The sequence below is a fragment of the Aphelocoma coerulescens genome, chromosome 1, assembly GCF_041296385.1.
Source record: "Aphelocoma coerulescens isolate FSJ_1873_10779 chromosome 1, UR_Acoe_1.0, whole genome shotgun sequence".
NCBI lineage: Eukaryota > Metazoa > Chordata > Aves > Passeriformes > Corvidae > Aphelocoma > Aphelocoma coerulescens.
This window is the reverse complement of record NC_091013.1, coordinates 65146371-65159038: the sequence shown is the minus strand read 5'-3', so window position 1 is coordinate 65159038 and position 12668 is coordinate 65146371.

Below are 12668 nucleotides of genomic sequence, written 5' to 3'. Positions count from 1 at the left end.
TGTGCACTGATGTGCAGGGAAAATGACAGCCCTGCTGAGGTGAAGTGATAAGCTGCTCACCTGACTAGTCTGATCCTATCATTGCTCTGCACTCCTGGTTTCATCCCTTTCTCCCCATTTGCTGTATATCACTATTTTCCCCTGGCTTTTCTGAACCTGTGCTTGTCTTTTCATAGACCCTGTGGAAGTGTGAGCATGCACACAGTGCTTTTTAACACCAGCTAACTCACCCTAGGCACTCCTGTAGTACAAACCATTCTGATAGCATCCTTGCTATTCATTTGAAGTAAGCAGGGGGGTGGAATGTCAGTGGTGTGCGGTTGGAACAAAATTCTTGTTTACCAAATTTACAAAATTTCTATCAGTCAAGATCTTTTTAAAATTGATTTTGGGTTTTTATCGTTGTTGTTTTGGTTTGGGTTGGGTTTTTTTGTAAAGCTCCCTACAGCTTTTGTTGACCTTGATGATTTTCAAATCTCTTCTGTGTTTACCAGCATTCCACAAAGAAGGGAAGAACTGACCTTTCCAGCCTGATGATGTAAGATTAATTCTACCTTGCAGCTGGTGGTTTTTAAGATAAACTTCTGCAAAGCTGTGTAAGTTGCACACTGCAAAGCATGAAAGTCTCTGTCCTGTTTAGACAGGTTTCGGTGTGGTTGGCTCTTGATGCTGCTCAGAGAACAGTAAACCATGGCTTGTGTCAGAGGGTTAATTTCTCTGCTGGCTGCTCTGCCACACCTCAGATAAACCTTCCCAAACAGGAGGCTGCACCCCGATGCACCTGCTTAAAATATCACCTGGTATCTTCAGGAGAAGTTTCATGTTACACCAAATTTTGGACAACTGCATCTATCTGCTACAGTGACAGCCCCTTAGGCCCTGGTGTGATCAGAGATAAAATGGATCCAAGAGTAAAATGCTGCTTTTTTTATTACTGCCGTTGCTTGGTGGATGAGCTCTCACTGGATCAGCTCTGAGCGACTCACTGCTCAGCTGCACCACCCCTGGAGCTGCCTCCAGAGAAGCAGCCAGAGCTGCTGGTGGGGGAGGAAGGGGAAGGAGCAGTGGAAGGGCCCCTGGCAGGCAGCAGCCACAGTCACTTCACTTTGGATGTAAAACGAAACCTCATTGTTATTGCAACTGACACTGTCAGTCTGGCAATGAAGATGCTGGAGGCGGGGGTGTGTGTCTGTCTGTGTGTGTGTGCACGCAAAAGTGATGCTGAGATCTCTGTGTACAGCAGTTTGGGGGTTTTGTTTTTGTTTTTCCTAGCAAGACAGAAGGAGCAGCAACATGAATTATGAGAGCCTGCAGGAGAATACTGTTAACAAAGGATGGGATCCAGCAGTTGTCCCATGGCAGTAATCAGAGGTGTCTTTACTTGTGCATTTGAGATAAGTTTTTTTGATGCTTGGAGATTACTTTTCTACTCAGTTTACAGACTTGTAAAATATCCCACCCCATTTTATATATCTTTTAAAAGCAACTGTAAGTTCAGTAAGGTCACTTGGCTTAATAAGATCAAGGAAAGATTTCCCCAGGAATGCTCAGCATGAAGGAGGTTTCCTTTATGATACTGTAATTCTGGTAAAGCAGAGCAATAACCATACATCCCCAGCCTATGACTCGTTCACATCATACAGCCCAGACTTTTCAATACAACTTCAAGAGGAGAAAAAAAAGGGAGAGAGGGGAGGGGAGGGGAGGGGAGGGGAGGGGAGGGGAGGGGAGGGGAGGGGAGGGGAGGGGAGGGGAGGGGAGGGGAGGGGAGGGGAGGGGAGAGGAGGGGAGGGGAGGGGAGGGGAGAGGAGAGGAGAGGAGAGGAGAGGAGAGGAGAGGAGAGGAGAGGAGAGGAGAGGAGAGGAGAGGAGAGGAGAGGAGAGGAGAGGAGAGGAGAGGAGAGGAGAGGAGAGGAGAGGAGAGGAGAGGAGAGGAGAGGAGAGGAGAGGAGAGGAGAGGAGAGGAGAGGAGAGGAGAGGAAAAAATTTAAACCATGGGTTATAATGACAGCAGAATTTGGAGTAGGCTGCAGCATACTGCTTGTTAAGTGATGTCCCTGGGCCAAAGAGATATCTGTCAATAATTGAAACCCATTTTAAAATTTCATTTAGGAAAATTTCCTAAAGGACCACCTTCTCAAATCCTGAATGGATTTGAGAAAATATGTTTACCCCCCAGAAATCATCAATGTTTGCCTTATTATAGAGACAAAAAATTAAATAACATGCAATCTGTGTCCAACACTTTTCTCTTCATGATTATTTAAAGCTATAGAGCAAACAAATCAAGTTTCCTTTATATTTTTGAGGCTGATTAGTGGGGTAATGATATGATTACAAGGATGAGAACTGAAAGAAATGAAAGAGATATTTCTTACTTTCTCAGGAAAATCTCCTCTATCTGCCTTAACACAGCACTGATCACACCAGCACAAGGTAGAACAAGCTACGGTGAGATGACTACCTACCTGTGGAGGGTGGCTCAGACTCTGCACTGTGGACATAAATTGTGCAGGAAAAATAAAGGTAATAGTAATTTGTAAGGAAAGATCAAGACTCAAGGAGAAAACTGTCGTGTCAATCTAAGAATTCTCAACTATCTCCTCTGGGGAGGCTCAGACACCAAAAAAAAAAAAAAAAAAAAAATCTGTGTTCCTGCCTCTGACTTTGTTCTGTAGTTACTGAAGTCAAGAGCAATATTCCCATTGACTGAAGATGTGCAATTATGAGTCTTGACTGCCTTAGAGGTAAATTATCCATCTTCACTCTGCTAAAAAAGGAGTTTACAATCCCCTTTCAAGATTAATAAAATGTATATACCAAGAAATATCTGGCCATTTCTGGAAGCAACAGTGAAGAATACAGTTTCTTTGCAGAAATTGCATCACTCAAATGATTGACAAGAAGACATTATCAGTCAAAGTTTTTACATAAAAATATGTAAAATATGTAAAAACATATGTATCTTGCCAGCAAACCCGTTAGTTTTCCTTCAGTCTTCAGTAATGCATAGCACAAGAATCAGATTCCTAAATAATACCGCCCCTTCTGAATGCAAAGCATTTAAAAATAGGTTAAAATTAGTATATTTTATGATCAATACATTCTTTACATAGATTATTAATGGAAACATAATATTTAACCAGTCATTTGTGGTGAAATTTGAGACTACTTGTATATTGGTGAATATCCCTACCATCATGCAGCTTGTCACAGAAGCCACAACAATCCTAATATGAAAACCATGGGTCATTTCCATTGCCTTTTCCCCAGTAAGATTGCCATTTACTTTCAATAAAGAATTGCCTGAGTAAAGACAATAGATGCAGGTCCCATATTAGAAAAACAAGAACAAACACAACTAAATATGAGCCAGGAATGACAGAGGAGCCAAAAATAAATATCCAGAGAAAAAAGAGCAAGAGGAATAGACAGTTTAATGAGACTGGGAGTGTGGAGATGAAGACAATTTTCATGCTAGTTTTAAACCCAAATTAAGAAGAAGGTGATAAGTATTTTATAAAAAAATTGTGTAGGCATGTTTTGGTATATCATTCTTTTCTCAGTATGTACGGGGGCTATCAGCTTGTTTTAGTTTAGGAGACCCAAAGAGGTGTCTTTCAGTGTGAAAATGTCTTTGAATAAATCACATTATCATATTTGCTAGACTGTGTTTTCTCCTCTGTTCTGTACAAGTAACAGGCTGAGTTTGTGAGCGCTACACTCAGGTTAGTCAGGTACCTGTGTTTTCTCTAAAGCAACAACTTCTGAATACAGTTTCCATTTATTTCTCAAGTTTCAGGTTGTGTTCTTGGCACAAGTGGGCAGAACTCTCTTGATTTTAGTAAATATTTAATAATGAAGGAGGAACAAAAAATTAAGAGGATAGAAGACCTTTTCCTTATGTTTATCAGAACTACAGTCCCAGACACTTTTCTAAATGTATAGTGAACCAAAATCCATTAGCACCTTCCTAGATAACAGTGCCCATCCATCCTCTTTGTTTGTTCTGTCAACACAGCTGGGACACATCTGCACTTTGAATAATTTCTCTCTCAGACAGAAATACAACCTCATAATAGTAGCGGGGGAATGAGTGTGAACCCAGCCATGGAACTAGGGAAGGGAGTGGGGGGAGCCTGAATTGTAAAGAAAAAACCAGCATCAAGTCCTCAGCACAGATAGAAAGGGCATAAAGTCTTTAGCATGAGAAAGCTGGGGTCAACTAAGCTAAGAGTGCAACAAATGAGAGGAAGACAAAATCTTTGCAGTGAGTAGGAGTGTTGGTGCCAAGGGAAAATTATATGGGCGGAGAGCATTTGGCATGTGAAAAGAATTGAGATCCTAGAAGAAACACTGGGGTACACTGGTGTGCGTGTCTCAAGGTGGGAGTGTTTACAGTATATTTTCAGTGGGGAGCAGGTGAAGACGGACACTGAGCCACCAGCAGAGTAGTAAAATATTGACCACATGGTGTCTAAGGTATGAAACAGGGGTTTGAGGGAGCCCTGAAACAGGAGATGTCACATAGGGGGTGTTTCATATACAGTATGAAAGGTGACTTTAAAAAGAAAAAATCTTAAGATTCTGAGTGAGGCAAGACAAATGAGGATTCCAGTTAAGCTGGGTGCTCAGGAATCAGTTCCTCTGGAGTCCCATTGCATAAATTCCCCCACATTGCCTTAAGGAGACTGGAGACAGGAACCTGCTGTCCTCAAAGGACTCTTCAGCCACTGGGGTGGAAAGAGTTGCCAGGCAGGCTCTCATGTGGGAATGTTAACCCTTGACACTTCTACAGCCACCACAAACAGATACTTGCCTCCTGGCTGTCCATCTCCTCCAGGGAGCCATGTGTCACTTTGGAGAAGGGTGACTGAGGACATGCTCTGCTAGGGCAGCACACCCTCATGGGCTGGACAGCAATTTTTTAATGAGTGATGGCAAGTTGCGTTCAGTCTGTCCTGCACTTTGGGAGTGCCTTCACGCAACAACAGAATGAACAGATGCTGAAGAGACAGTTTACAGAGAGCAATTTCTCATTTCTCCACAAAACTGTAACCCTGCACATATGGCCTGTCCACCCATACCGCATTTATGTCCCATTTTTCTCTCTCTGAAAACATAGAGGCATTAGTATGTTTCCAAGATTCTTTTGCATTATTGTCACATAATGGTTTGTATATTTTTCTGATCTGACACTTTCAGTTTGGGTACATACTTGCATTCTTACTAAAACACATCCAGAACTGCACAGCTTCAGACAGCTTTCTCTCCACCACAGAGCTGCTACCAAATAGCAGCACAGGATCTTTTTTTAACACTGTGGTTGTAACTGACTTCATCTGACAGGTTCATATCTGCCTTGGGAAGCACCAGCACTGGAGAAAGACTATGCTCTCAAGCTGTCTGTCTTGTGTTTGGGGACAGGTACAGGAAAGGCAGATGTGACTGGGAACTTCTACTGCCAGTATGTGCTACAGACAGAGGCTGCCCATTTTGGGATGAAGCAGCAGAAATCCTTAGGAGTGGTAAGTTTGAGTGGTCTGTTACAGTGTGGGTATAGCACTTTCATAGACCTAGGGCACAAAAGTCCTTTGTAGGAGCCCCCTTGAAGAGACACACTGTAGTCCCAAAAATTAATGAGAAGTCAAAGAAATAGATTTTTGTTCTCCATCCCTTCAGATTTTGCTGCTCTGAGTATAATTTCATACTCAGGCAGGGAGAGTAGGATTACACAAAATATGATTAACCATTAGAAATGGAGAAGAGCAATTAGGATCAATCAGTGCATCCATTTTTAGAAACCTGAAACAATGGACAAAGGACACAGTAGTGCTGCGTGCTGTACAGACACAGGACACAAGGTCTCCACCTCTCAGGACTGAGCAGTTAAGTTTAAAATCAAAGACAATGGACCAAAACAGACAAATCAAAACAGGACAACTCAGGCATCCTGACAGACCTGCATGGCAGTTCCTCACTGTTGCCAGCTCTTCTCCAAAAAGGGTAGTTTTGAGGAGTGTAATGAAGTACTTGAGGGACAGCGTATAATGGCAAGCTCATTATAATGTTTATGGAGAAAGCCTTCCTGTGAGAGAGATGTGGGGGGCAGGAAGCTTGGAGATGTCTGTCTGAGCCACGGCATTAGCAGATTCAGTGCATCTGTTTGACATGGCTGTGTAGAACACTTGAACAGACTTTTTGTTGGCCTTATCTGTCCAAATGATCAAAAAAGTCATTGGATAGACAAAAGAGAGAGAAAGAGAAAGAAGAAAAGCTACATCTACTGTGTAATGAGAGCCATGCCATAGGCTGGGTGGAAATGTGCCAGCATTTCAAGCACATGCTACTCCCCACTTTGATGCAGTCTTGTTTTCTGAATCTCTGCCTGAGATCAACACTGGATGGGAAGAGAAAAATGGAGTTTTTGCAGAAATGAAATGTTTTGCCTGTCTTCTGACCAGGCACATATGTAGCTCTGAATCTGAGTTTCAGTCAACAAAGTAGGATGTCTCACTAGGATGTGTCAGTAAATTCTCTGCTGGAACTGCTTTTGTTCAATCCACTTCAAGTTTTGCATGGTGCCCCTTAACTTGATGCTGAGTGCCTCTGTGGTAAATGAAGCGTTTTGCATTTCCAACTTGGGACATGGCAGATAATAAACAGGTTTTTTACTTAGAAAAAGACTGACCTTGTTCAGGAAGGAAGGACATTCTGAGCAGTCCTTTTGCAGTATCTCCAGGCAAAGAAGGGACCTGTTTTTGTCCCTTAGCACTTTTTCCTTCAGAGCTGTAAGCCAGCCTTGGCCCATGGCAGTCCCCTTTAGTCTCCAGCTGTTAAGTTTGGATAGACTTTTCCCTCCCAGTTTTCTTGGATGCCACAACTGGCAATCACAAATTTATTGCCCACTTACTAGGAAAAAGGCAAAGACTGGTCATGGAGGTGAGATGCTTATGAGCCAGAGGTGATGTGTTAAAGTAGAAAATATGTCTATAAAGCAAATACAGACTATGCAGACTTTTTGACTGTCCCAGATAGATCACCTTGAAGCAATTCCCTGATGTAAATTAGCTTCCCTTGAAACATCCCAGAAAAAATGCCAGTCTGCTGCAGGGAAACTGAAATATTTCTCATAAAGGAAGATTAATAATGAAAATACAATCTGAAAAAAGAAGTCATCTATAGGTGAGTGTCAGCAGTGAAAATGTGGCTGCAGAGAGAGGTTACAGATGAACTGATCATAGGAAGGAAATTTGTTGGTTTCTCACATTTAACATCACAAGGTGCTTTCTAAAAACGAAAGTTGAAATTGCAGAGTATTATTTTGCAACTGTAATATAAATATGTAATATCATAGTGGTTCTGTAGCAGCAATCAAACAGAAATGAGGGAAAGAATTATGCTGGAGTAAGACGATAACCCTGAATAAAAAAAGAAAAATTCCCTAGTCCCATACTTGCCAGAAAATTCCTTTATCTACACCCCAGTGCTAATGGACGTTTTTCACTCTACATATCTACTGTCACTCCTAAGAGGCAATGTGCAGGGTTTTGGAGTGCGTCCCTCCTCTGTCCTTCCCCATCCCTGTCCTCACTGCTGTTGTGATCCTGTGCCTGTTCAGATGGAGACAAAGTGGAGCACACTGTAGAGCCTTCTTCTCCCATACACCTGAATTTCCTTCCAGTGAAAAACAGGATGCAGGAAGGGGAGAAAATTGTACATCTGAACCTTATCCTCATATGCAGTTACAAAGTGGCCAGGACACATTTTGGGAACTGATGTCTCTGGTCCCACAGTTTTAGACACACCCAGAAGGTACAAGTTGCCTGATACCAGATTTCAAAAATTAGGGACTAAACTGTGTTTCTTACTGCCTTCCACTGTAAAACAGGAATAATATTTTACAGCAAAGCAAGGAATGCTGACAAAGTCAGCTTTTTTTCATAATCAGACAAGTGCACCAGGAGAATAATTATTTGTCTATTAGCACTTGATTTGCATGTGGCTTCAAAACTATCCATGAAAAATGGTGTTAATTTATATATTCTGACTGTCTGGATGTGAAATGGCTGCTGTTACAATTAAAAAGGCTAAGGAAGCCTATGGAAAATTGATAGGGAAATGTCTGTGTGAGATGTTAGTTAATTAAAGCATGTAATTTATTAAAACAACAAAACACAGTGAACTGATTCAAGACCATCTGTCTAGGGTAATCTTAAGTATATAGTCACAGATTTACATCGTTTGAGTAATAACCATAGTTGAGCAAATATTTTGAAAGAAAGATGAACCCATCAAGCAAAAGTTCTATGTGTGAGCCCAACGAGGACCCTAGTCCTCAGTCAGGACTGGGCGTCTAGGCTTTGACAATATGAAAAAAGCAACAAGGAAAGGGAGTGGAAAATAATTGAGGACTAAACAGCAGGTTTTAACATGTTTAAAATTGTTGATTAATACATCCTTGACTAATGAAAAGCATATTTTGACTTCTTAATTACGCAGGTTTTGCCCCATTTAAACAGTATTTTGTTATTTTGAGTCTTGCTTCCTTTTATCAGAAGCAGAATGAACAGCAGTCAAAATATGCACTAGAATGTTTTCCTTTAAGAAAAAAAAAAAGAAGAAAAGCATATTCCTCCTATGACAGTGTTTGAATTTTAATGTAAAATGCATTCTGAGATAATCCTCACTTACAGAGGCTTGTTCTTGCACTGAAGGATGACAGGCTTTTAAATCTGCCAAAGATGAGTTCAGAACTTTCTTTCTGGCTCTGCATTGCTTCTGCAGTACTTGCTGACATGACTGGTGCTTAGGGGAGCATAAGGAGTCTACCTTCATTTAAGGGCGAGCTGTAGAAATGGGAAATGCTGACAGCTGGGCCTCAAAGGTGAAGAAGGAACTGACATTAAAATCATCTTTCAAAGAACAAAATGGATACGCAAGGGTAGCAAATGGTCAGGCTTTAAAGAGATTCTTTCTGTACTAATTCACATTAGCTGTATCCATTTTATCAATTGAAAGATGTTAAGGCTATGCCTGTGCTAGCAAATTAAATATGCTTATGATCCCGCTGAGGGCCACTGTGACTACCCATTTTGTTAAACTCTCTTATCTCCCCAAACAGGGTGGCTGCATCCAAACTGCATATTGCAAATGGTCTGTGACTGATTACCACACAGCATCTAGGGGCCGTCTGGGGAAGGGCTGCACACCCTAGCACAGGTGTCAGGAAAGCCTTCTGACAGGAGCTCTTGCTGGGATCCTTTTTCCAGCTTAATAGACTGTATGCCCAAATTCTAGTTCCAAGGGACATTTATTATCTCCTTCACCAGTATAGGGAGAGCAGTGCGTTGAGTTGCCTACTAACGTGAATAAATGTGCTGAAGTCATCAGAATAACTCATAGTGATGAAGGCATAGATCTAGTATGTTGTACAACTGATGTAAAACTACAATATGATTAGGAATTATTTTGTGAATTTATTTATTCTGTGAAGCCACAGACCTCTGAAGATCTGGTGGCTATTTATATTCTTAGAGTTACTTGCATACCTCAGGGTTTGACACACTGTGGTCATGACACAGACGGACAGTGAAATCCACTGGGAACGCACTTTACAACATTCAGTTTACTTCTTTTGGCAACTGAAATCTATATTATATTTCTGTTAGTACTTCACTATGTCCTGATGCAGAAAATTGGTATTGTGAATGATTTGGTTTGGGGAAGGTAAGTGTCCTGGGGTGATGTTATGACGCCGCCCGCTCAATGCCCAAGGACGCTGCGCCTTTAGATGGACCCGGGGCCGGGTCGAATGGCCGGGCCCAGCAGCTCGGGGGCTCTGGGGCTCGGGAGGGAGTGCGCCGGGAGCGCTGTGCTGCTCTTTGGGTTCCTTTGTGTTCCAGGTAGCTGCGAAAAAGGTTCTTTGGTTTCCCTTGTCCTTTTTTCCTTTCCTTTCCCCTTGCCTCACTGCCTCGCTTCCCTCCTCGCTGCAGTTGGCCCAGGCTGGTCCGAGCCCGTGTCTCTGTTCCCCCTCCAGGAATCTGTTGTATTTTGAGGGTTTTTTCCCCCCTGTTCTACCTTGTTTTGTTTGGTGTTAATAAACAGTTTGGGTTTTTTTCCACTTTCACTTGCTGTGACCCATTTGTCTTATGGGTGGAGGAAAAGGGAAGGCCCTTTTCCCTTCTGAGGAGACACTCATTCCAGAGTGTTTCCTCCTGAAGTTTGTCTCCAAAACCAAGACAGTAAGGCACTCACCACAAGATAGGAGATGTATGAATTGTTGAAAGTAGCTAGAACCCTACCAGAATTTCAAAGCTAGCACAGTTTTATTGTGTTTTTCTCTTTTGGATTCACCTATATGGAATAATATGTGGATAATGTATTTTATAGTTCCAGCAAAGGACATATCAAACATGCAGTGACTTGCTAAGACCTAACCAATGTCAGATTAAGGATGAGATGTACAAGGCCACGGGAAGTAAAATATTCCTTGTTCAAATTTAATGGATAAGCTTAATGAACATTCTCTTAAAATTAAGCCTTCTATGCATAGTTATTAACCCCCACTTCCTGGTCACACAGGATCTCGTTCTAGATTACAGGCCTGCAGCAAAAGAAGCAAAGCAACAGAGCAGGAAAGAGTGGAAGACAAAATTAGTATTTATTTTTTACTCACCTAAGTAATCAAGTATTTCCATATGCCACACAGCAATTGAAACTCGTGTTTCCAACTCATTTTCATCTATGGTGGATCTTCTATCATCTGAAAATGGTGCGAACTCTGATTAACTCTTTATGAGGTCGGGATAAATAATATTGCTCTCCTGTGTAGATTCCTTTTATCTAACATGGCTTGGGTTGATGGTATACATTTTCTTCCATATAAGGCACTAGGCTTTCCCTCTGCTATATTCAACTGTCTGTTTTCCTGATATATGTAGGGACCCAGTATGTTAGAAACTGCTGTCTCTGAATAGAACTGGGCTCAGAGCGGCCAGGAGTTGTTTGCAAAGGGAGGACAGACAGACATGCAAGAGCACACATATGCTCAGAACAAGACTGCATCATTGTAATTTCCATAGAAGCTAAAAATAAATAAACACAGAAGTCTGATTTTGCTGCACAGTCTTCCTTAATTGTCAAAGTTCAGCTGGGCTAGAAACTGAGTTAACCACATTTTAATGCTAAGCATATCTGAAGACTCATGCTGCAAGCCTAAGGCAAGTGTGTTCTCAGAAAGCAGGCTCCACACCAGGCACTGAATGCAGCCACAACAAATCATCTTCCTTTGCACATCTAGATCCTGAAACAGGGTGTTAAAAGACCATGCACACTGCGGCTAAGTGTGGGAAGAAGAAAATAAAACCACCCTCACAAATGAAAATATGGAAGCTCTGCTGCACCACTGGTGACTCAGACCGGCTTCTTTCACCCCTGCCAAGAAATTCAGGACACCTCCTCTTCAGAAATCCCTGACCATGTTACTGAAATACCTGCACTTCCCAAATTCTGTAAGAAAGCACACATATCCTCTTTCCAGATCTTGGCAGCATAAATCAAATGATTCTGTGAGGAACAATCTGGGGTCTAGGGCTCCAATGGCTCTGTTTCATACTCCACAATAGCTCAGCAACAGATGCTGTTGGTAGGAACTCGGTGTATGTACTGCACGGAGGAATTTTCACTGAAGCAAATCGACTTCGCTGTGAAGGATGCTGGAAAGCTCATGTGTGGGAGGAGAGGAAAGGTTCCTGTGTATCCACCACAGCTTCCACAAAATCCCAGTGTGTCTCAGCTGCTCTGAGTGGCTCCTATTGCCTGGGTGTCTAGGGTTCAGGGACAGAGTTAGTTTTTCTCTCCAAAGAATGTGGATGACTTTGTAGATTATAATTACTCAAACTGCATCCTGCTGCTCCTCAGGGGCAAAGGAGCTCTCCCTTCTGCTTGACTGTTGGCCAACTGAAATGACTTTGGTTTGGGGGACAGGAAAAAGCCAGAGCTATGGCCTATGAAACAGATCTGTGAATCTCCTGGGTTATAAATCCCAGCAGAGACAGGCTGGCCCCCTTATGACAGCTGCCTGTAAAACCTGAGACCTGACAGCAAACAAAATGTCAAGTCCTTTTAACAAAGGAATTACTAGACTGCTGCTCAAAGAGAGGAAGTTCTCAAGTAGGTATTTTGTCATTTAAGGACACTCTTCCCTACTGAATGCAGGCTTCATCGCAGCATTTCCTACTATTGTTGCCTAGCATCTGGATTCCTGCTGCTCCCCTCCAGAGGCTGGTGATACTTCTCCAGAAGTTTCAAGCACATAATTAGATTGCTCCCTTAGTAAGCAGAATTTCCTGGAGGGGAAGCACATTGCAGCACTGTTCCATAACTTGCCTAAGCTGCCAGTGAGAGCCAAGGAGAAGGCTGGTTCTTGAGTCTACAAGGATCTGCAAACTCAGTTGGCCCAGAGTGCATAGCAGTAGAAGTTTGGCAGGGCTCTGACATAGGAGTTGCATGTATTTAATGATACATTCTTGACAGGAGAGTCCAAGAAGAGCTGGGCTGCAATTTGGCAGGAAACTGGACCACCCTAACAGCTGGGCGTTGCCAACAGTCTGTGATCCTATTCCCATCTTCCTCCTCACCCTTCTTCTCCCATCAGATCCTCCTATT